This window comes from Myiozetetes cayanensis, unplaced genomic scaffold, assembly GCF_022539395.1.
Source record: "Myiozetetes cayanensis isolate MyiCay16 unplaced genomic scaffold, myiCay2020 scf21, whole genome shotgun sequence".
NCBI classification, from domain to species: Eukaryota; Metazoa; Chordata; class Aves; order Passeriformes; family Tyrannidae; genus Myiozetetes; species Myiozetetes cayanensis.
The window spans coordinates 13,207,514-13,229,666 of NW_026087423.1; the positions used below are offsets into that span (position 1 = coordinate 13,207,514).

General features: G+C 45.9%; 1 protein-coding gene across 7 annotated transcripts in view; it reads right to left on the reverse strand.

The window, feature by feature from the left end:
• The window catches only part of ZDHHC8 (zinc finger DHHC-type palmitoyltransferase 8), a 104,521-nt gene that overhangs the window by 51,639 nt on the left and 30,729 nt on the right, over positions 1-22,153 (reverse strand). Inside the window, exon 2 of one of the 7 annotated variants that reach the window (XM_050318013.1) lies at positions 6,445-6,544. The exons of the other annotated variants lie outside the window; for them this stretch is intronic. The gene's annotated coding sequence lies outside the window, so the exon portion shown is untranslated. The remainder of the gene's footprint in view (positions 1-6,444; positions 6,545-22,153) is intronic. 7 annotated transcript variants of the gene reach the window in all.

Below are 22,153 nucleotides of genomic sequence, written 5' to 3' on the forward strand. Positions count from 1 at the left end.
GGAATTAGTTAAACAACTGAGCTGTATCACCTCCTGAAGTACAAGAACGAAATTACAGTTGTGACACACGCTGAGTCAAGTTTGGATTTTTCCTCCATTTAAATTCTCTTCCCAAATTATAATGAAAACATAGTTTAGGTTGCACTGATCTTTTTTGCATCGTAGCATAATACAAAACCAAAAGAAAGTCACCTCACAGTTCTTAGTATTATGTTAAGCTGAAACATTTTTTTTTCCTAATGTACACCTTTTGAGTACCTTATATTATTAACATGGTTGCAGACCAGCTCCCACCATTGGGATTTATGCTTGAATGCTGAAAGACCTTGGTTCAAACCCACAAACTCTTCTGGGGTCACTGCATAAGGGCTTTAAATTTTCAAAGAGAAGGATAAGCAAAAGGTCAGGTTCAGTGGTCTGTTCTCCTTAATAAATAACAGTAATAATGTGAATCATTCTCCCTCTCCTGAGTCAAAGCTTCCCAGAATCGTTTCAAACTTCCCCTCCAGCCTTATGCTAACAGAATCCCTAGTAAAGTAAGATGAAGAAATTCAGGCTTGTTTGCAAGAAGGATTCCCTCCCACACAGCAAGCATTTTTCCACCCTTGGAAAAACACTACTTTACTTCCTAAAATGGGGCACTGCACTGAATAGATATCCCTGCAGATGAAGAGGCAGAGGCATGAATTCCCCTGGTTTCTGGAGGGGAAGGCAGCCCCCAGTGTGAGAGCAGAGCCCGACCCAGCAGGTGGAGAACCAGGGATTTGGTGACAGGAGTGCTGGAGCTGCCAGGTAACTGCAGGCCAATTCCCCACCAGCTCTGTTCCACCCAGGCACACACAGCCAATCTCCTGGGAAACCTTTCTGCTTCGGTTCTGATAGCACTGGAAACTCTTAATGGAGTATTTGACTCAGCCTTAACATAATCAGATCAATCAGCTGAAAACGTAGAAAATGGTTACCAGAAAATTACTCATTTCAGCATTTTCTCTGGCAGAAACAAAAGTAAGTTTTAGTAAGACTGAAGATCTCAGGGAAAAACATCCCCAAAGGATGAGAGAGAAACTGGAGTCACAAAGGCAAACACATGGTAGAGAAGCAGAAAATCCTCCCCTGGCTCCAGCTCCCAAATTACCAGCATCTTCTGACGCAGGCTGGGGACAGGCAGCACTGAGACAATCTGGTTGTTCCCTTTAGGAGATGAAAACAAGCTCTTCTCCTTGCTCAAGCTTTTCCAGTAATCCCAGGAGGAACTGCTCCAGCTGGGCACACCCGGGGCCAGCACAGCCCAGCCCTGCTTGGGGCAGGTCTACCCGCCCTGAGCCCCCTCCTCTCTGCACCAAGGGCCAGTCCAAACCTCCCAGCTCCCCTGAGCCCCCTCCTCTCTGCACCAAGGGCCAGTCCAAACCTCCCAGCTCCCCTGAGCCCCCTCCTCTCTGCACCAGGGCCCAGTCAAACCTCCCAGCTCCCCTGAGCCCCCTCCTCTCTGCACCAAGGGCCAGTCCAAACCTCCCAGCTCCCCTGAGCCCCCTCCTCTCTGCACCAGGGCCAGTCCAAACCTCCCAGCTCCCCTGAGCCCTCCTGGGCACTGCAGCGCATTTGGGAGGCTCACACTGTCAGACCTCCAAACCCACCTGCAGGACTGTGACCGAGGGCAGGGGAGAAAGGTTCTCTTCTGACAGCAGAAAAGAAATGCAAACTTAAATTGCTATATAGCCAGTGCCCAGCACATGTGAGCAGGGATGATAAGGAAAATACCTATAGCAGTTCAAATTGGGTTTTAAAGAGAGAGGGCTTAATCCATTTCTAATTAAGTCACACGAAGTAGTGAATTGACGCTCTGGCTAAACGTGTGTATGCAAAAATAGAGCTGAGAAGAGAAGCAGGGCAACTCCTCTCGGCACAAGTTTGATTTCTTCTGCAATCTATAACTAATCTACAGACAGCACTCACAGTGCCAAAACTCCACGTGGCCACTTGGAACTGGAAAAGAAGCCAAAAGCGGAGGACAGGCGTCCAAAGGGAGCACAAAGCAGATTGCAGCAGCTTTGCTGACGGGCTCCATTCACGCTGCTTAACCCCACACAATGCAGCCTGGTAGTGCCCGCCCCACCAAATTAGCAGCGTGTCCCTAATGAGCCTGACACTTCAGGAGCTGCCACCAACCAGGCCATGAGACCCCCCAGGCCCCTCCCCGCTGCCTGCCCTGACCACAGGAGTGTCCCCCTCACACATGGCCCCCTCCTCACAGACAGGCAAGTGCCCTGGCACTGACGGATGGCATTTGGGGATTTTATGATGGCATTTTCAGTTTTTAGGTAACTGCAGCCTTAAGCCAAAGGGCAGGGAAGGGGGAAGTTCCCAAATCCTCCCAGATTTGCTGAAAATTACTTCTGTTCACAGAATTGTGCTTAATAAAAAGGGGAACACCTCAGCATTGGTCTTGGCTCAGACAACAACTGCTCTCCCAAGCCAAGACTTTCATTCTCGAATCCCTGTTTCATCCCACTGGCAAAGCAAGCAGCAGTTAAGCAGCCTAGAGGATGTCATCTATGGATAGCTAAGTAGTCTCACGGAGATGTTTTACACTTTAAAAAGCAGTTATATTCCTACATGTCTAAATGTTATGACTTCCATTAAAAAAATAAGTCACTCAACATTTCTATCTGTTAACACTACCAAAAAATTTTTAAGTTTTACATAGGATATTTTTGGTTAAATTCCCTTGAGCAGCAAGTTTCAAGATTAATCTGCAGTGCAGTTCTGGGTGGACAAAACTCTGCACAGTACACGTTTCCCAATTTGCCCCAAAACTGACTTTTCTGTGACAAAAGCAAAGCACGGAACTTGCTTTGTCCAAATGATCCTTCTGCTCAGCTTTTTTACACACTTAAGATACATCCCACATGACACAACCCAACACCACACAAAATGAATCCTTACTTCAGAGAGAAGAATGCAGATAGGAAGATGACCTGTTCAGCTCACTTGGGTTGTTTTCAGAGCAAAGCTGGCTTTAATTCCTGTCCCTTTTACTAACTATTCCAAAATGTGTGTCTGTGCCCAGTGCTGTCAATCAGAGCGTGCAAAAACAAAACCCTCTCTGCAGTTAGAGCCAAATTTAGAGGTCTGCTGTCCAGTTCATAAAGTTTAGAGTTTCTATGAATAAGCTCAATTAAGCCTTGGAGAATATCCAGGCTTCAGGATCTAATTTCCACACGGAGCCTTTGAAGAAAGATTTCAGCATCTTTCCTCCAGGAGACAAATGAATTCCAGTGACATGGCACTGTATTTTTCCCCCCTTTAACATGAGACAGCTTAAAATGGAACATTGTTATTGAGCAGGAACCAGCTCTTCCTAAGTATTTTGTGTATAATGTCCTGGAATTTATCCAGATCCAGCATAAGAAAGCATCCAGAAACAAACCCACAAAAAGAGTATATGAGCAGCACCAGGCTAGAATGAATAGCACCTTATCCTTGTTTTTAAAAATCCACGCCATGTGCCACCAAACTGCTGGAAAACCTCTTCCTTCCCCAGCCCTCACCTCTCCCTATCTCAGCACAGGGTCCCATTCAAGGCCAGTGACTCAACACCTCAACAGGGAAACAGTCCAGGCTGCAATTTATACCCAACAGGATGGGAGAATGTTAAGCTCATTTCAAGGAGGAAGGAAGGAAAACCCATTAGCAGGCAGAAAGGAAGCACATTTCAATAAGGCTCTTTTGTCTTTAGAAAAGGGAAAGCAAGCTGAGAAATGTTCCCCCCACTGCACAGTTGTGCTTACATGGGCTTCTTGCTTGGAAAAGTCTTTAATTTTGGCAAAAACTACACGAAAGAAGAAAAATTACTAAACTGTTTTAGAAAAGAAACCTCTTAAATAGCAATAACACAGATCTGTTCTGGAAGAGATCTAAATATTTGCACCTTTCAAGTAAATAGGAGGAGTCAAGGACTGTAGGTGCAGGCAAACACCGTGCACTGACTCATTTTTCACTGGAGCAATGATGGCTCTGCAGGAGTGGCTGGGCAGGCCCCGAGGGTGCAGCTTGGCCACTGGGCCTCCTTTCCTGTCTCAAGAACACAAGAAACACCACCCCAGTGCATCCCAGAGGTTTCTCTGGCTGCCTCTGAGAGCCCACCAAGTTCCAAGACCTCTTCCTCATTCAGCTGTCCCCTCTGAAGGGGAGAATTCAGAAGGCAGACAGAGCAGTGAGGTACTCCTGGAAAGGATGGAAGGGTAAGCTCCCAGGGACAGGGCCCACAGCACCCTGCAGAGAGGTAACACTTAGAAACACTGCTAAGTCTTTCATGCATTTTTCTTCTACTGCAGTGAGCAGATCCTGGAAAGAGGCAAGCTACACCACAGGAGCTGGAAGGAATGGCAGGCGGGTTCCTCCCCAAAACGGCATCTCCCTGAGCAACCTGGGCTGTGGGGACTCTCCATCCAGCGGCCCCAGGCAGAGGCCCTTGGAGAGGAGCAGCTCTGTGCTGCTGTTCTGTTTGCAGCACATGCCTGGGGAGCTTTCCCAGGGAAGCTGCAGCACCTCCTGCAGCTGTGCCCATCCATCTGTTTCCTGCTTTTGATGACAACTCTGCAGCTTGGCCACACTGGACTGGAGCCTTTACAGGGATTGTTTTACTTTCCTCTAACCCTCTCCATTGGAAATTAGACACTTAGGCACAGCTCTCTCCAGATCCCAGAAGACAAAGCATTATGGGTTATCATATTAGCTCCCTTCCATCTGACAGCTCCAGGAATAGCAACATTATGTACCTATCACTGCTTGTCCCCGTTGAACAAAGCCCTGGTACTTTCTGCTTTCATTCACAAGTTTAAGCCAAGAAGAACAAGCCCAAAGCACCCCTGACTCGAGCAGTGCTGCCCCACCCCAGGGTGGGTGGCACCAGCTCAAGCCCAGAGCACCTTTGTGTGCACTGCAGATCCAGCTTGGCCCCCGTTCCTGCCCCCTCACACACAGTGCTCTTCAGAAAAGGGCCAAACAATAGAAGATCTGTCAGATAATGTACTGGAGCAAAGTTGAACACTTCACATTTTGCTAAATACAAGGGCCCGACGGCCGAGCAGAGGCCCACGCTGAACAAAACCTCCTCAGAGGCAGGACTGGGGCCTGCCCACGGTCACTCACCCGCCCTGGCCGCCACAGCGCGTGAACTGAGCCTCCATTGTCTGGGGCAGATCACAGGCTTTCACCACAGGGCTGGCAAAGTGAAAAGCTCTCTTAAGTTTTCAACAGTGGGGCTGTCAGCAGGAAGCACAGTTCATATGATCCCCACACCCTCCTCAGGAGGAAAAGCAACAGCCCAAAAACGCAACGGAGAGTGGGGATCAGCACTCCCCTGTCAGCAAAACACACCCTAATAACATCTGCTGCCCCTTTGCTTTTCTGGAGGAGGTTTCTCCTCTGCATATTTCAACCTTCCACTTTAGCTGAATAGTTTTTTGGCTACAGAAGGTGGAGTTCACTTGTTTAGCCTTATTATGATAATTATTTAGACTAGGAGTCCATGATTCTTCAGTTACACCCAACACATATTACTGCTTGAGCTCAGAAAAGCAAATTCTCTGAGTGGCTGTGGGGTGGGACTGTGATGATGAGGAGCCACACACTCATCTGAGCACGCTGTCCCTGCCAGGACTAACCCTCCTGCACAGAGACCCCGGGCTGGCCCCCCTGGCTGCACCAGCACACAGTGCTGGCAGACCCAGCCTGGCCCCAGCCGTCCTGCCGGGGCACTCCCTGCAACATTCCCTGATCCCTGCCTGACACTGTGCACAGAGCACACCACTGCTGATTTAACAGCACTCTGGGCTGCAGTTGTAGGAACCAGGGAGAATATCTGGGCCAAGCATCTCATCTGGCTGGTTCCCACGCTGCTCTTCAGGCAACTGCTCCTGGCAAAGCCAAAGCCAAGGACAGCGAGAAGCAGCCATGGCTGTGAGAAGGCACTGGGAGAGGAAACACTCATCAACACACATTAGGAGTTTTTAGGGGTCACACTGGGAACAATTTGGCCTGCAGAACTTTGGCAACAAGGGTAGAGGCAGAGCATGCTGCGACTTTCAGATCTGCCTGACAGAGATGTTCAGTTGAGAAGCAATTCTCATCAAGAGCCTCTCTGGTCATTCAGTATGAAGCATTTCATTCAGAGGGAAAACTATTTTCAAGTTGCAGCAGGGGGCTTTAATTTAAAATTATTTTTAACCTAATGCTTTTTGGCTCGAAGCCAGAAGTAGACAAAATTCCATTTATATTTATGGATCAGATTACCTCCTCATCATTCACACATCCATCTGTTTAAGAGGTACACTTTTCATTTATACCTTCTTAGGAAAAAAAGCCCAACAAACAAACCAACCCCAAACCTTTGAATTTTTTCAAAGCCTTTCACTGATTATAACTGAAATTATCAGCACTCACTTGCATATGACTTCATTTCATTGCCACTTGTCATATCAGCCTCCATTCTGTGATCACAATAACTTAGATGACAGCAGGAAGTAAGGAATTAAATGGAAACCTGTGGAAATATGAATAAAGCTGGGGTGGGTTTGGGTCATCTGACTGTGACTGGATCGGAAATGGAGCTCATCTCTGTGCCAACACCCTGCCCATGCACGTGCTTCCCACGCTCCCACAGCATCCCTTCTGCCACGGCTTAACACCACATCACAGGCTGGAAAATCAAACTACTCAACAAGGAACAGGCCAACACACTTCTTTACAACTAATAGTCATTTTAACAAACACTGCCTTGGATGGAGCTACATAAGTGAGCTTTAAGTTTTGGGATTGGTCTTTCTTAGTGAAAGCCTTTCATCTGCATATAAACAGCCTCAGAGACAAGGTAAGTAACACAAAATCTGTCTGGATGGTTCTCTGTTCAGGTGTACTCCCAAACAAGGACAGTACATTGGTATCTCCTCACATAACCCTTCCCAGTTACCCCAGACAGTTGTTCAGTTGGGAGAAATTCAAACTTCAGTGTCTGCTGCTGTAAGTAAGAGGGAACCACATCTGAAATGGAAATGCTGATTTTCAAAGCCATTCCTGCTTTGGCCCAGATTTTGGCAGTATAAATGCTGGCCCAAATGTCCCCCTGTTTCACCCTGGCAACACCCACCCCACCATCTGGCCGTGCCAAACACTGCAGGGACAGTTCTGCACTGAAGCTCTTCCTCAAGCTACTGTTGCCCCCCCTTGCCTAGCCAGATTAAAAAATAATCACACTGATATAAACATAGTACCTTAATGCCATAATCTTATCACCAGTGACTGCTCTGGAATGGCAGCAATATCGGTGCACTGATTACTGGAAGCAAAGGCCGCTTTCCAGGGGGGCTTGGAGGGCTGAGCACACCCACCAGGGCTGAGCACACCTGCCAGGCTGAGCACACCTGCCAGGGCTGAGCACACCCACCAGGGCTGAGCACACCCGCCAGGGCTGAGCACACCTGCCAGGGCTGAGCACACACATCAGAGCTGAGCACACCTGCCAGGGCTGAGCACACCTGCCAGGGCTGAGCACACCTGCCAGGGCTGAGCACACACATCAGGCTGAGCACACCCGCCAGGGCTGAGCACACCCACCAGGGCTGAGCACACCTGCCAGGGCTGAGCACACCTGCCAGGGCTGAGCACACCTGCCAGGGATGAGCACACACACCAGAGCTGAGCACACCTGCCAGGGCTGAGCACACACATCAGAGCTGAGCACACCTGCCAGGCTGAGCACACCTGCCAGGGCTGAGCACACACACCAGGGCTGAGCACACACACCAGGGCTGAGCACACCTGCCAGGCTGAGCACACCTGCCAGGGCTGCAGAGCCTCAGCTCCTCCTCCACGGCGCAAACCAACCTGCAGCAGGGATTCTACTCAACACAACCCTGCAGAGGCAGCTCCTCACAACATTAAAGCTCTTTACACCTCCTCAATAATTGCAGCTGCCTGTCCAGCAGGGCTGTTATTTGTTATCCCACCCGCTGGGATTACAGTTGAATTACTTTGCTGTGTATTATCCTCCACCCAAATACTCAAAAATCACACTGACTGCTTGTCTGTGCAGCAAGTAAGAGTTTCAGCTGTACCAAAGGGGAGGAACCATCCAAGCTGTGTGCACAGTGAGGCTCCTCTGACATCACTCCCCCCATGCTCCTGAGCAGCCTCGGTGTCAGCAGTGCTGCAGCTCAGCCAGACTCCAGAGCCACTGAGAAACTGAGACACTGAGACATGCAGGGCCTCAAAATGAGTTCAGCAAAACCTTTATATATTTACCAGAAAATGATGGGCTTCATAGTCCATGAGAAAATGACTTGGAAAACAATCTGCAACTGTGATGAATTTCCTTAAGCTTCTGCAAGCACAGGTCTGTATGAAATGGGATTAATTCAAAACCTTATCAGCAAAAATTCATATGGCCCAATTCAAGGATCCTGCTTTACAGGGTTAAAATTTAAGCTATCTGGTGTACTATGGAGAAAAAAAATTGGCTTTATAACCACACTTATGATTCTCAGAGCACATTCTGCCCTTGAGCAGGTTTGTTATTTCATTGTTAATTATGAAACCCTAAAGGAAAAGCTCAAAGGAACTAAAAGGAAGAAAAAGAAATCTCAAACTATTTTTTGTTTTTATGTCTTCTGCTGACATTCCCATTTCCCCAAAATAAATATTTATTACACTCCTTAAGCAAAATAAGATTTAATCCATGGCTCAGTTTTAAAGTAATACTGAGCCTGCTATGGATTTTAGTTCCATCCTTGATTTCTAGCAGTACACCCAGCAGGTGAAAACACCCAGAACAAGTGTTTCTTTTGCTGCTGGTGTAGAAAAATCAAAGCTTGGGCATCCTGGGGGAATTCTTTCCAGAGCAGAGGGCCACGTGCCTGTCTCTGCAGTGATGTGACAGCCATGGCCTCTGCCACCACTCACAGAGGCACTCCATGAGCAGCAGCGTGCTCATGGGCCATCAGCTGCATTAATCCTGCTGGGAGCAGATGGCTGTCCCTCACCTGACACCAGGGCCACTGGGACAAAGACATCAGTCAGGGATAATTCCAGTTATCAGAGGCTCCATCAGAAGCATGTGCAGGGTGTTGACTGCACACCAGCTGGCTCCAGGAGGTGGTTTCTGACATGAGCTTGCACCACTTTGATTTCAGACCAGCCTTTCCCAATTCTGCAGAAGGCCAGCAAGATTAGCAAAGGCAGATTGAGATTAGTAAGGATGGATTTATGCAAAACTAAAATAGACTTGATTTTAAACTCCATGCTGCTCTTCCCTCAGTGTAGCAGATTCTTTTGAAATTACAGTTTAGTGCTATAATTTGCAAAGAGGCAAACCCTTGAATATTCTGGAGTCTCTTCAATATTACCTTCCAAGAAGCACAATTACAAGAGTCACCCCTGTCTTGAGGGAAGCCAACAGCCTGTGATCCATTTGAAACACTCCTCACCCCACACTTGTTGTATCAGCTCCCTATTTTCCAGTCTGTTTGCAGCTTTTACCAGCACTAACAGACACTCAGCCTGTAATGAGCTCATTTGTAAATGTAAATCTCGCTGGATGCAATCCCCCAGGTTCCCAGAAGTGGCTGCTCCCTTCGTGCCTTGGCACTGCAGCCTCGTTTCTCCAAGAGCAGGACTGGCCCGAGAGAGGAGTGATCCTAATGACAACTGCAGGGGATTTCTGATACTGGTACTCAAACAAACCCCTTTCAGAATTTGAAAGCACTTGCTTGGCTGGTACAGTTGGTTGAGCAGTTAAGATTTTCAAGGAACATGACTTACACCACAGGATATTCTGACTACAAATGTGGCTCATGTGTCAATAAAGGACATATTAAATGGATTAAGAGTTGGCCAACTGACAGATCTCAACATAGCTGACAGCATAAAGTCACTGGGGAATGAAATTGCTTTAGTTTGGTGTTGCATTAATCAGGGCTAGACAGATGCTCATCCAGATACATAAAAATGCTGAAATCCAGATATAACCAATTCCTTGGAGGAAATGTTCTGCTAACACTCTGCTAACAGAGCGATATAACAACAAAAATACAAAGGAGAGCAGAAGTGTGCACATATTCAGTTGACATCAGCTAAAACAGGCCAAACTGGAGACAGAGCTACACCTCTGCTAGCACAGAGCAACACACAGGAGAGAGAAGGAGTCTGAACTTCACATCCTGGAAGTGATTTAGGGATAGTTTGCTTTGTCAGTGCCACAGCACGATGGATAAATGACTAACACAGCCCTCAACAACCTCAAACAAAGTCAAGGCACCACCCATGTACTGATTTCAAATCTGGGTATCCACATTCTTACACTTGCACTGGAAAGTTTAAGGTGGCAGAAAAGAAGCCACCATGAAAAAAAACTTGAGTGTTCAAGTAAAAGGTTTCTGTGAGAGATCTTAAACACTCTATCTGCTGGGAAGAGACAATTACAGACACCACAAAGTAATCCTGTGGAGAACCTACAGGACTCTTTACTAGTAGGCACAGTGGGGCTCAGTCCCAGGGGCTGCTGCACAGGTCCAGCAAGATAAATTAGAAATATGGTACCAACTTCTGGGCGAGGCCCCCTAGTTACTGGAATAAAACTGAAGAAGTGATTCAGCAAATCCTTCACTTGGTGTCCTCAGATCAAAACTATCAGCTTTTCAGAAAAATGTACTTTAACCAACCAGGATAATGGTACTGCCCGTGGGTTACAGCTGGTGGAACAAGAGGATTGCTCGATCCCTCCAGCTGTACCTGTCCTACATCTGTGTCAGATCCTACAGGGACTTCCAGGTACATCTGTGGGCATGCAGGCCTCATTCTAAGGGTTGGAGGTGATCTGAGTGACTTCAGTATTGAATTTAAGACTGGAGAAAAAAGAAAGGATCAAGGCTATGATGATGAGATGGACAGAAAGATTAAGTAACTAAATTAATATTGATATTTTCTAGCCAAAATTAGCTCTTGGGAATACTGAATCAATATTACAATCTCCCATGAACATTATAGGGAAAAAAATGGTATAAAAGCTCGTTTGGTATTATATACACATTTAAATGATCGTGCAGCCATTCCCTTAAACCCTTATCCCACTGTACCTTGAATCATGAAGTTAAATAGCTGTGTTTTCCAAATTTTACATCAGTTGGGAAGCTTCCTGTACCCCAGCCTCTCAGTTATGTTTTTGCTCTATTCATTGTATGCCTACAATTAGGTATTAAAACAAGAAAGAATGAAACAGGAAGGGAAGCAAAAGCCAAGCAGAAAGAAACCCAGCAAAGGCCCCAGCAAAGCTGCTGGGTAAGTGCAGGGACAGTGTGTGAGGGAGACAGGAACAGCTGCAGCCATTGGCCCTCTGTGAAGGGAGGAACACGGAACACGAACGCTCTGTTTGGGAACTGCAGCCCACGGAGGACACATCACAGCAGTGCAGTCAGGCAGGACCACTCTCCTTCCCCTCCTCTGCTTCAAAGGCAGACAGGATTTTCAAAATGCTAAAGTAAATAAATTTGTATGATAGCAGAGCACACGTTCAGCAGGCTCAGCCTCCCCTTTCTGACAGTGGCCAACTGCAGATGCTTAGGAAACAACCCCACAACAACTACCCATTCATCACACCTTATCTATTCCAGCATTCCTGCATCACTGATGGCAAAGCTCAGGGCAGACAGAGCTGGCAAGCTCATAATTTAGCACCAACAGTAAAATCCCCCATTCACATTCAAAGCAAGACATCTGAGCTATCAGAAATTTGAAGCAGTTCAAGACACAAGATGAAGGGCAGGTACATCTATCAACTGTGCTTTTGGTTGAATGCATTTTTTTCATAGGATGAATTTGATGATCCATGAAGTTCCTCCCTGCAATAATATCAAATCACACAGCACTTCATTTTCTTTGACTTCGAGCAGTGAGATGAGCCCCAAAGAAAAACAACATGAGGATCACAGCTGTATTTCAGAGGAAATTTGTTTCAGGTTTGAGGTAGTCTCTCTCTCTGTCATTTAGTCCTATTTGGTATTCTCAGGTATTTCTTACAGCTCTTTCCACACACTATTTTATAAGTATAGATTTAAATAGATCATATATAAAGAGAAAAATCTAAGTAAAGGCCAAGCATTAAAGGGAAGAGATACCATATGTCCTGTTAGTAACCTCACTTAATGACCATGCTCTATTAGACACCACAGAAAATGCATCACCATTACTCAGGTAATGGGGAAAACAAAACAAACTCCACAAACTAATTCACAGACACAGAAGTAAAGGAGCTTCATTTAGTATTTTCATCCGTTATCCTCTCACCAGTTCATCCCTTCCTTCCTTCCATCCAATAACCCCCCCATCTCTCCAGCAATTCCAGCGGGCAGAGCACAGCAGTTGGCACCAGCCAGGAGCTGTGTGGGTGTGCACTGTCCCTCTGTCCTCACTGGCCAAAGCTCTGCTCAGCTCCTGTCACATGATGGGCAGCAGCTGAATGCCCACACGGTGCTTCCTCCTGAGCAGAAATGCTCATCTGTGTCACCCCTGCAGGCTCCCAGCTCTCCTTTCAAACGTGCTGAAAGCTGACCAAGGAATTCAGAACTTATTCAGCTGAGAGGGCAATTGCAAAAGCCTGGCATTTCCTTAGGAAGCAGTCTAAAAAGAGCCAAGAGCCTTATATAGTATTCAGACTCAATCTGGGCATCTTTGGTTTGAATACCCAAAATAGGAAAGAGAGATAAGAAGTTGCTCAATAGAAGTGTCTTTTTAAAAGCAGCAACTAGGAATTTAACACTTGTAGATATCTGAGAAGTTGGGAAATACCAACATCTCCATCATTCCAGCAGCATCCAAGCTGTAACCACAACATTGAGTGGTGTTCACCCGTGGCAGGTCAGTGCTCAGTGTCAGAGGGGATCCAACTGGCACAGCCTGCCCTCTCCCAGTAACCCATTTCAAACCCCGCCTAATCCAGCAACAGTTTCAATTAAGGTAAATTTGGGTTCAATCTTTTCTGTAGTCAGATGATGAGAACTCGCTCAAGAAACATTTTTCAGGTTTCTGAGGCTTACTGATACAGCACGTGAAAAAGTACAAACCAAAACTGGGCTTCCTACAATAACAACAAGCAATAACAGCCCAGGTATTCACTATTTCACTTCTTATGCAATTCCATGGTCTGCTTTGCATGACACTAATTAGGCAATTCTGCCATTCTACTGCATTTTATATAAAGGCCATTTCTATAAGGCCTAATCTCACTCAGGGTCAGAACTAAAAGCTCCTTATTTGCAGGCAGGAGGCAATAAAAGGATCACAGCAGGGCAGGCAAAGCCCTCCAGGGTTACCTTGTAGAGGCCCCTAACCCAGCCCCTCCGGGCTCTCCACACCTGACACAACGCACAGTGTGCTCTGGAAAGGGCTCTCCCACCAAGGAAGCCGTGCAAGGAGGTCACACAGCAGTGGCAGCTGCAGCACCTCGGTTATCACTTCAGCAGATGCCGGGTCTGTTCTTTTCACTGAGATGAAGGCGACTGATGGAGCCACTGATTGAGCCCACAGACGTTTTGTGCAGCACAGTCACTGTCACAGGTCATTGTTCTGAGATTTAGGGCACATGATACAGATACACTGACAAACTGTATCACAGAAAAACACCATTCTTAGCCCATGATGAAGCAACACCAGTCACTTCTCTATGAATGCAAAGGAAAAAAACCCAACAACTTGTTTTCTGCCATGAATTAGGATACTGTTTAACAATACCAAATATTTCCAGCTTTTTATTTCACAAAGATGCATCCTCAGGAGAGAAGATGTGAAGGAAAGTGTCAGGCACCCGGGCTCCACTTTAGCTTCCAACTCAGTAAATCAGGTGTAGACACGAAGGGAGGTTTGAACCCAGGTGTCTCTTTGGTACCTCACTGTAACCTACATTTTGGCATTCTCAGAGGTCTCAAATACCCACAGACACTGAGCACTCAATCTCACCTTTCACTGCCTTCCTGCCAACAGAGCAGGCACAGATGTGACCTCCAGAGCTGCTGTTTATTGTATCAGCACCTGTAAATAGTCCCCTATTTTGACTCCCATTATTAAAACTCCACCCCCTTTGAGCATCCCTGCTGACAAACAATGGCACTGGAGGCATTTTGTTGTCAGCCAGGAAATAAAATAATCCCCACATGATGTAACTTTGCATTAAGAATCTTTCCCACCTCCAAATCTACATCTCAAGCACCAACACCAAACATATTTCAGAGCACACATCAGCTGTTGTAGCGAGGATCCAGGCTCAGTCTCCTAGCAGCATCACTATTAATAGAATCTGTTTAGATTAATCTTCAGTTACAACCTTCCCAAACTCTATGGACTGAACTCCAAGAGCCAGGATTACACAGCTATCCATTACAGATTTTTCCTCCCTAGTTTTCTGCAACTGGTGTAATGTCAGGATAAATACAAAGAGCAACATCCTCAGTAAGTGGTGGATCAGTCCAAAAGACCAGAATATTTTTTCATGATTACAGATTAAGTGGCCAACAGAGGCTCGTGTTTTTGCCAACATGCCCGTGCTATGGCAGAGATGTTTAGGAATTGTTTAGTTCTACAGAGCTGCTTCTAGAATTAAAGCAACTCTCTAACGCTAGCGTGATGCCTTGGAAATTAAAAATATACACATGCTGACATGTTTTCAAACTTGTCAGTTCCCATCTGGAGCAGGATTCACTCTCCTCTGCCTTCAGCTTTAAAAAGAGTGCTGTTCCTGGAATCACAAGTGGAGAAGCACCCTGTGCACAACCCTGGGTCACCCAGCCCAGGGGTGGGATCCACTGGCAAAGTGCAGCCAGACAGCAACTGCAGCTGAGAGGAACTAACACAGTCTGACCTCCTTCTGCCCAGGCTCCCACACAAAACTCTTCCAACTGCTCCCAGAATGACATGTGCTCCAAGCTCCAATGGCCTTTAGGTCTTTGGGGAGCAGAGTTCAACTGAGAGGTACAATTAACTGCAAACAGCCAGTTTCTACCTAATAAACAATTACAACACAGACACAGCTGCTTCTTCCCCCCCAGGTTTTCAAGCGCTCAAGCCAGTACAAAGTCTTTGCTCTCACAGCCTCTAAGAGTCTATCCCACAGTCCTAACCATCTACACATTGCTCAGAATTGTCTGTAACAGCCCTTCGGTTCAGCTCCTTCCCCTTCAGTTCTACCACACTTGAAGACCATTTCTGGCAGCTAAAAATATCCAGAGATCTCACTGTTCTCTGAGAGCCTCTCGGAGCTGCCTCTCACCTGCAGTCAAGCATGCAGGAGGCGGTCACCGATCTTGTTTTGGCAGCTGCTGTGCTTATTAAGCTACTTTTACTCCTCCTATAAAGAAGGGGTTTCTTTCTTCCATTCCTCTTGTATCCTGAACCTTGAAATATTGAAATATTGGCTCCCTCAGTGTCCCCACTATCTGGAGCCTCTAGGCCAGCGCTTTCAGGGAGGGGCAGATTGTGACCATGGGGATCTGCAGGTGCAAATGGACTTTGCATTGTATCTGCAGTGCTTTGTACATCTTCAAATCCCACCTATTGTACATATTAGATCAACAATGTCAAAACCAGGCCCTCAAAAGTTTAGCCCATTTTCAAACGTTCCTGAGCTGCTGGTATTTCTTTCACGTTGTCTCAGTGTTTTACCCTCTCACTATCCAAGCAGAGACCACGTACCCCACCCCCTGGGATCCTCAGCTCCTGTGATGCAGCACGTCAAGCTCCGTGAAAATCGTATGCTCTTTTAAATGGCCACTGAATCACAAATCTAGAAAATGGTTTATTGGTTATTTTATATTCACCCTTTAACATAAAAGACAAACCTTTCTGTAAGTCAATATTTACGTGAGGCATTAAATGAGCTCCCTAAAGACTTTGGACAGGTCCTTTTAGCTTTTTTTTGGTTGACTTACATAGGCAATATATGACAAATAGAAGTAATTAATTCAAATATAATCAATACGAATAGCACCTGCAGCTTAAAGGTGAAAATGCTTAGTTCTATGAGACTGAAACTGTAACCTGGCAGGGAAACAAAGGGGTTTCTGATCACCCTCCAGCTAAAAGGCTTAACAGCGAGAATTTCAGTTTAAGCAGGGACACAAATCACTGGGTAGGTTTAGGAACTATTTACTTGGCTGCCCCATGCCCCATGCAATTTAGGAGTTCCGTGTTCTGAACCACTTGCATGCCTGGTTGCTTTGCACAGGCATAGAGGAAAGATTAGAGGGCAGAAAAACACCCCATTACAGTCAATTCACCAGGCACTTCCCATCCACTTCAGTGTGCAGGTGACACTTGGCTCCAAAGAGGAGGTGAACTAAAATCACCAGCACCGACACAAAACCCTCCTGAGTTCAGCTGCAAGCCCAGGAAATCCAGAGGAGGAGAACACCAGCATTTAAGCTGAAGAGTGAATCTCACCCCAGATAAAGCTAATCCACCCCAGCAGGTCTGACTCTTATCCATAGTTGAAAAGATACTTTGAAGAGAGAATGTTTTATATTTCAAATGCATCTGTTTTGTATTTCAAATGCATCTCGACTCTTATGAAAGCCCAAGCAAGGCAGGATGTCTCCCAAACCACTCCACAAGAGAATGCTTTTCTTTACAAATCACAGTGAGGACTGAACTGCACCCTGGGATCTGGGTAAATCTGCAAGCCACACAGTTTGGGGTTTTGCTCATTAGCAAATCATCTCCTAGAAAACTGGGGTAATAATGCTTCCTATTGGCTAAACTTTCATCAGTAAGGGGTTGGTTTTTTTCCTGTAGCAGAAGGAGGAAGGAAGAAAACCCCCCCAAAAAACAGGTGTCAAGTAGTAAGAGCTGTTTTTACTCATCTGTGCTCAGAAGAACAATTTGCTTGCACCTACTGGACCCATGTAAATCACCTGAAGAGCCTTCAGGGGTTGACCTCTCATGTTTTATTCCATTTCCAGCATCTATCCTGTGAATTGTGTCCACCTGAGTAAACGCTGCTTCCCTTTCCACACCTTTCACTCCTGTATTTTAATGACAGAACAATGTTTCAGAGCATCAACATCAACTACCAGAAGCATTTCCTTCCAAAGTGGCACACTTGGTAACAGCTAATTTTATGTTGAGCAGAGCCTACTTTATTAACAGAGAACCAAACTTCAGCTTTCAGCCAGTCAGACTCACTACATTCCCAATTTCTAACTTTACTTTTAGACATTGCTGGCAGGAGACTTGGTACAGATCACCAAACGTGGACAGTTTTGTCCTCTGCAGGCACACTTGTTGGGAATGAGAAATCAGGTCCACCAGTATCCTCCCCGTGCTGTCCCTGAGGTGAGGATACTCACTGGGGTAAGCAAGCAGGAGGGCAGACTGCATCTGATCCCAGCCTGTACCACACGAGCTTTAAAACCCCAGTCCTTGCATTATTTGGTGGGAAATGCTAGGGAAGTAAGGCCTGCAGCTTCAAAATGTAGGCCAGCTTTTCAATACCTGGATGCTAAATTAAGGCTGTCTGTTCTATACTGGTTCAGGTATAAACTCCAAAAAGAGAATATCCAATGATGTGTGTGATCCAGAAAGCCCATCGGGTATTTTGAGGGTTTTAGTAACAGATTTACAGCCTTTTAGGAATGAAGTGCAGAGATGCAGATCCTCTCTGGAGAAATGGATGCGTGCTGTGGGTACTCCACAAGGCTGAAGCACAGGATCTGGAACCAAGTTTCAGAGCATTTGAGATGTTAAAGAGGATTTATTTAGCCCTTTTCCAGATTTCAAGTCCAGTGAGTAGGGAGAGAGGGGAGGAAGTATGAAAACACAAGGTTTTTATTTGTCATCTTCACCCAAATGCACACACAATATTCCATAGAATCTTGCCCGGCCATCATGGTGAGTAGCACTGAAAAATGGCCTAAAAATTCACTCTGATCTGCTTTCAAAGGTTCAGTCTCTTTATTTATGTGTTCAACTACCTGAATAAGCAATCATTTGGGAGTTATGACTTCTGTGTATCACTGATGCAGCTCTGCAGCACTTGGGGTTACCCCATGGTCTATCTAGGTCTCTGCAGGCAAACAAGAACTCAGAGCCTTTGGTCTGAACACATCAGCTGTGGCTGACAGCAATTCACTGTCTGATCAGCTTTTCCCAGATCTAAATTGATAATTTCAGTTCCAGAAACAGGTTTAAATCTGTACTGTTTGAGATGGTTTAAAAAGCTGAGCTCTCAAGGAAGCAGAATTACTACAGAGCCTCAGAAGCCTATGCATGATCTTATTTTGTTCAACTGCATTGTAAATCCACCCACCATCCCACAAAAATAACAGATTGCACTATTCTATTTCTTGGATGAGCTTTTCAAATACTTTCTAGTGGGCCAAAACATGCTCCAGGACTTTTCTAGCAACTCGCAGAGCAGCAGCACTGCCACGCCCCTGCAGCAGTGAGAGCACCCCCAGAGTGAGTCCTGTCTGCCCCTGAGCCAGCCCTTCAGCACTGTGCAGTGCAAACTTGCATGGAAATCCACTGAAGAAACAACATTACTCGGTACCTAATGAGAGCATCTCTTTCCTGCCATTGAGTCCATTAAGTCCAATGTTTCTCTGGATCAAAAGGCAGCAGCTGGTTATGATCATCTCCTGACTGAGACTTGCTTCAAGCTCTGCCCGTGGCAGCCTTCACAGCCTGCCACCTTCCTGCTGCACTCCAGGGGCAGGATTAATGCAGCGTGCAGCTCTCTGCTGGGTTAGGAAGCCAGAGTAATTACCAGTCATTTACTGCTCCTGTCCATACAGACTCTCAGGGTACTCTGCACACTGCCAGAAAAGGGATTAATTCAACTGCTCCTTTGCTCACCAAAGGCCAGCGAGCCTGCCCTGTGTCACACTGAGGATCTGCTCAAATCCCACGGAAATTAATGGGTCTAAAGCACGGCCAAGAGTGAAGCAAACTGAACCCAGAGTTTAAACGAAGCACAAGTACTGCTGATGCCTCCCTTTAATGCAGGGTTTTTTCTGAGGATGTCATCAGCTTTCCACAGCAATCTAAAAAGCTCACTATCTATAGAACAAGACCTCTAGAACAACTCCCACCTCTAGAAATCAAGAGTTCAGCTCAAAGCCTTGACTGTATCAGGGACATACAGGAAGGAACATATGGTGGGTTTGAGCCATTTCCCACTCTGTCTGCCTTTTCTCCCAAGAGACCTTGAGTATTTCACGTTTGCTCAATACTGTTGAAATAGTATCACTTGAATAAAAACACTCTTGCCAAAACAGAAAAGGCAATCTTGCATATTTTTCTCTAACTATAACTTTGTGTAGTATAACCACTTTCAGTGCAGCCCCACCTAAAATTCCCACTCATGAAGCAATATCCTTTAGAGAAAGGCACTGTAGAAGCACATACAGTGTTGACATGTTTTAGGACACACTGCAAACAGTCTGAATCGTAGCCAAGAGTGATTCTTTTAAAGATTGCTTAGCTGCCCTGTAGCATCTCACGTGCATGGACTCTCCTTACAACCATCGGGGGAATTTTATCACGGACAGAATATGGAATATAAGCACAAAGCCAACTACAGCCAGCCAAAGGACCTGGAACAACTGCAGACTGTGCACTGGAAAGCGTTAAGGCTGCTCAGCCAGGGAAGGGGAAGAAGGAACTGAAGCTGTTTTGTACTGCACACAAAATGCAGTTCAGCTGGGTCTGCTTTGCTGCCAAGATTTTATCATGGCTGAGTTTGGGTTTTGTTTTTCCCTTCAAAAGATTAGTGTCCAAGCATATGAATACATGGTATTTGTTTTGCTGTCAAAACATAAATGCCATGTGTTCTATCCAGCAACACAGTGCACTTCAAAGCCCCATCAGAAATGGAAGACATGCCATAGGCTGAGCCATCCGTCAAGGAGGCAGAGAGTCTGGGGCACAACTTCTGACTCCCAGCTCAGCCTCTGAAGACAAGTTATTTTATACTCCACAAGAAAGTACTGATTCATTCTTTGCTCTTCTGTTGTTTGAGATCCACTCAGAGTCTCCCAGTGCATGTGTTTTCTTTAAGATTTCATCCCCATCCCTAATTACTTCTCCAAGGGAACTGTCAATGTGAAGAGCCCATATATTTGCTCGATTTATAGCCTTTTATTAGCTCCCTGTGCATGTGATGCCAAAAGCAGTTTCTGCCAAGTCTCTTCAGTCCTTGCTTAAAGCAGAAGCAGATGCCATGTATTGTCAGTGTAGAAATCCATGTTCTGATTTAAGCCACCCTATCCCATTATTTATAAGTAATTCCAATTCTTGCAGAAGCTTGGATATCACTTTCTCATGGATGGGACAAGAATAGCTCAGGAGTTTAAAACTGTCTTGTTCCCAGACCCCCTCTCACTGTGAATTATTCCTTCCACACCTACAAGCAGCCCATTTCAGAGCAGAGCTGAGAAACTCTTGGCTGCAGCAGGAGAGGATCTCCCCCAGCAGCACAGCCCAGACCTCTGTGTCTCACTGTGCTTCTGCTGAGTGTCTGGCCAAAGCCCTTCCTGGGGGTCTGTATTTGTACATATATACGTATAGTACATGTATATTGTATGTTTATATATTTTTATATGCATGTATGCATGTTAGTGCTGCATAAGCCATTGGAAACACTGTAGAGAGAAGCTGATTTTCCTGGTTCCCTACCCCATCACCTTAAACCCTTTCTGAAGCATTTCACAAGTCCCAGGAAACTGAAAGGCACCCAAAATGACATTCTCTTAAGTGTTCTAATTGCAGAAACATTAACACAAGAAACTGAGCCCTATTCATTTAAACCTCAACCAATGGATCCAGCAATCTTTTTTAAGTTACCAGTGACAAAATGGGAGACAGGAGAACTCCTCATTTCTTAGTAACACTGAGGCTGCCTGGAACTGAGCTCTCCAGCAGTGTATTTCTACTGATGTTTTATTGGCCCAGCAAGCTATTTAAAGGTTTTGACAGTTTTTGGCAGTTTTTGACAGTTAAGAATTTTGCAGCAATTTTTGCCTGCAGTATTTTCTGATCTTTTCTGCATTCCTTCCCCTGACTGCTCCCAACATCCCTGAACAAGTGCATCACAAAGCCACATTTCCAACCTACCTAAGAGACCCTCCTGCAGGGTACTTAGAACAAGCAGCTCAAAAGCAATAACCTTCAGCAAGGTAACACAGAGGTGTTTATGCAACAGTGTCCCCCCAAAAGGGCTATGCAGGCACAGTGTTCACATGCCACAGAGTGAGGCATCAGAGGCTCTTGACTCCCCATCCAACACATCTGTAAGCTCATTTTACACCCAAACTGCTTAAATAAAGTCATGGCACGTGTGACAACACACCAGTATTCCAGCATCACCTCTGACACAGCTCAAACCTTATGAAATTGGAATTTTCAGATGTACACTGAAGACATGAACTAACTCAGACCCAAACCTCCCTGACAGCAAAGAACCTCTCAGGAGTGTGAAACTGGCCTGGTCAGTCAGGCCTGCACAGATAAGAAAACGTTTTCCTAAAACGTGGGGCGTAAACTCACACTCCCACTTACACTAGGCTTGCAAAACAACCTGATACAAAGGAAAAGGAGAAATCATTCCCTTAACACCCTATCTGGGCAGACTCTTTCAGAGCTTTTTTTCCAGCAATGAAAATACACTGCCAGTTTTGAAGCTACATCTGTGGTGTTCTTTGTTAGAAATGCTCCTCCAGTATCTCAGAAAAACAGCAAATATGTGAGAGACACAGGAGGCAGATGTTCTCAAAAACAAACGTAAGGAAAACACACAAAGACATCCAAGCCATGCAGAGTCTGGAAGATGTTATGTTTTACACACCAGTACTTTGTCCTGCTTGCTTCACCATGGGTGTTCAAGAGCAGGGGGAGGATGAAAAACAATCCAGGTTTGGGCTCCTGGCCCACAGGAGTGGGACTGAGCTCTAGGATAAAGGAGAAGCAGCTGCAAAGAAACCAGATGTGGCCTTGCTGGAAAGACCTGAGAGATGCTTAACTCTGGCCCTCCATCAGCTCCCTGCTCCAAACGTGGGCCACATCCAGCGCTCTCCTAGAACGGCTGGCAGCACTCCAGCAGGCTTTGGATCAGATCTTG